At 79.9% G+C, this 2,500-nt stretch overlaps 1 non-coding gene across 1 annotated transcript; it reads left to right on the top strand.

The window, feature by feature from the left end:
* Window positions 1–1,795: 1,795 nt before the first annotated feature.
* LOC128903653 (5.8S ribosomal RNA) lies at window positions 1,796–1,948 on the top strand. Its single transcript, XR_008464143.1, has one exon. It is a non-coding gene; the product is annotated as a 5.8S ribosomal RNA (ribosomal RNA).
* Window positions 1,949–2,500: the final 552 nt, after the last annotated feature.

Genomic DNA, 2,500 nt, shown 5'->3' with positions numbered 1-2,500 from the left:
GGCGTCCCCCGCCCCCCGTCCCTCTCCTGCCTGGGGAGCCGGGAAGGGGGCTCCGCCGCCGCGCTCGCCCTCGGCGGGCGAGGCTCGGCAAGCCGGGTGGCGTCCCGCTTTCCCAGCGGGCGGCCCGAGCCACGGCTCTCCTCCCGGGCGCAGCGCCGGGCCAGAGGGAAACCCCGGGCCCCGGGGCCGGAGGACGTGGTTGTGGCGGCGGACGTCGGGCGCGGCCCCCGCGGGCGGACGCTCCCCCGAAGGTGGCAGTGGGGGAGGCACCCCCGCGGGGCCTAAAGTTCGTTTCCCTCGCCCCAGGGCCAGGTACCTAGCGTCCGCGCTCTCGCGGTCCCTTCCCTCGGCGCGTCTCTCGGCGCGTCTCCGGGGGTCGAAGGGCCGCGGGGGCCGGGCGGGGGTTTAAAGACTCGGGCGGCTCGGCGTCGCCCGGGGGGCCGGCCGGCCGGCGGCGGCGGCCGGGAGTTCTCTCTCGCGGTGAGAGAGCCTCTCCCGGACGGCCGTCGCCTGCGACCGCGTCCCGCGGGCGGCCCGTGCCGGGGAGGGGCACCCCTGCCCCCCCCTCTCCGCGGCCCGGTCTCGGCGGAGAGACCGCGGCGCGAGCGGTCGGCCGTGTCCGACCTGCCCGCCTCGGAACGGGCGACCCCGGCGAGGAGCGCGGGCTCCCCGCCGGGGCTCGCGGCGGGTCCCCGCAAGGGGGGGACCCGCCGCCGGGCGGCCCTACGCCCTCCCCCCGCACACCCTGTGCGCGGGGGGGGGCGGGAAGGGACGCCGCGCCTCCGTCGCAGCGGCTGCGTCGCGCTGCGGCGCCGCTCCTCCCTCCCCCGTCCGGGCGAGCGCTCGGCGTTCTCCCGCCGCTAAGCGCCGGCGAGGGCGGCACCCCGTTGCCCGAGCGGCGGCGTCGCCGCTCGGTCTAGCCGGACGGAGCCCCCCGCCGCCGAGGCCGTCCCGGCCCCGGGCCCCGCCTAGCCGCTTCGCCTCCCCGTCTTCGCCTTCCCGGCCGAGCCGTGCAGGCGGTCGGGGCAAGCGGGGGCGTCCCACTCCCGGTCTCCGCGTGGAAACGGGGAGAGCGGGAGCCGCCCCCGCCTCAGGCGGCCGTCCGCCTTCCGCTCGGCGCGTGCCCGCGGAAGGAGACGGGAAGCGGCGGCGGCGGCGGTGCCGGGGCGGGCGGCCGCCGCGCGGCGGGCCGCCGTCCGGCGGGCCGCGGGCGTCGTGCGTCGCCGGCTCGGGGCGCGTCCGCGTCCGGCCGCGGCGGCGCGGAGCCGCCGAGGTGCCGTCGGGACGGGACCCCGGGGAGGAGTTAGGCTGCCCGTGGCGCGGCGGAGCGGCGCGCGCGGAGGCGCGCGCGCGGGGTAGCCGTCGGGGCCCCCCGCGCCGCCCGCTCGAGGCGGACAGGCGGAGCGGCCGGGCGCGCCGCCGCCTCCGTGCGGAGGCCGGACCGAGCCCGGGCGCCTGGGCCGCCCCCGAAGCGAGCGAGGCGCTTGCCGTCGCCTTCGGCCGGTGGGGAGCGCGGGCTCCCAGGCCCTCGTCGCCTCTCGGGGCGTTTCCTTCCTTCCTTTCTGGCCCTCCTTGGGCGTGCTCGTACGGTCAGTCGAGGCGAGGCCCCTCCGTCTCGCCCCCGTCGCGCCGCGCTCCGCCGTTCTTTCCCCTCCCGCCCCGCGCGGGGATGCGAGGGGAGGAAGGGGGGGCCGGCCGGCGGGGCAGGCGGTTGGGCCGTCCTCCGAGAAGGGGCCGCTCCTGGCGAGCGTTCCCGGCCCTCCCGCGCGCGCGGGGCGGTGCCGAAAGACGAGACAACTCTTAGCGGTGGATCACTCGGCTCGTGCGTCGATGAAGAACGCAGCTAGCTGCGAGAATTAATGTGAATTGCAGGACACATTGATCATCGACACTTCGAACGCACTTGCGGCCCCGGGTTCCTCCCGGGGCTACGCCTGTCTGAGCGTCGCTTTGCGATCAATCGCCGGCTCGGCCGCCGCCCCTTGGCCGGGCGACGGCCGCACGAGCGGCGCGGCTGGGGTGCCTCGCAGGCCCCTCCCGAGGGCCTTCGTCCCCCTAAGTGCAGACTCGGGGAGCGCTCCGAAGCTCCCCGCTCCCGGAGCGCCCGCTCTGCGGAGCTCGTCTCGCCGGTGGTTGGCCGGGGCTCGCCGAGTCCGGTCGGGCCCGGCGCGGCGGTGGGGAGAGACGCCGGTCGGGGGGAGGCGCGGGCCTCGTCCCCGGCCCTCCCGCGCGGGCGGCTGTCTGCGGGTGGGTACCGCGCGGTACCGTGCCGTCGCTGCCGCGCGCGCGCGCCGAGCGTGCCGGGGACGGGGGTCATCCCCGTCGCCGCCCCCCCTTCCTCTCCCGTCTCTCCCCGACGACCCGCCGCCCCCCGAGCGCCCGCCGGCGGGTGGGGGGGGAGCGAGGTCGCGGCCGGGCCGGGGCGCCGGCGGCTGCGGCGGCGGCGGCGAGTCGGGCGACGGCCGCGCCCGCGCGGCCGCCGCTTCTCCGTCGTCGTCGC

Source organism: Rissa tridactyla, unplaced genomic scaffold, assembly GCF_028500815.1.
Source record: "Rissa tridactyla isolate bRisTri1 unplaced genomic scaffold, bRisTri1.patW.cur.20221130 scaffold_574, whole genome shotgun sequence".
NCBI classification, from domain to species: Eukaryota; Metazoa; Chordata; class Aves; order Charadriiformes; family Laridae; genus Rissa; species Rissa tridactyla.
Note: the sequence above shows the minus strand (reverse complement) of the source record. Positions and strands in the feature narration are given on the sequence as shown.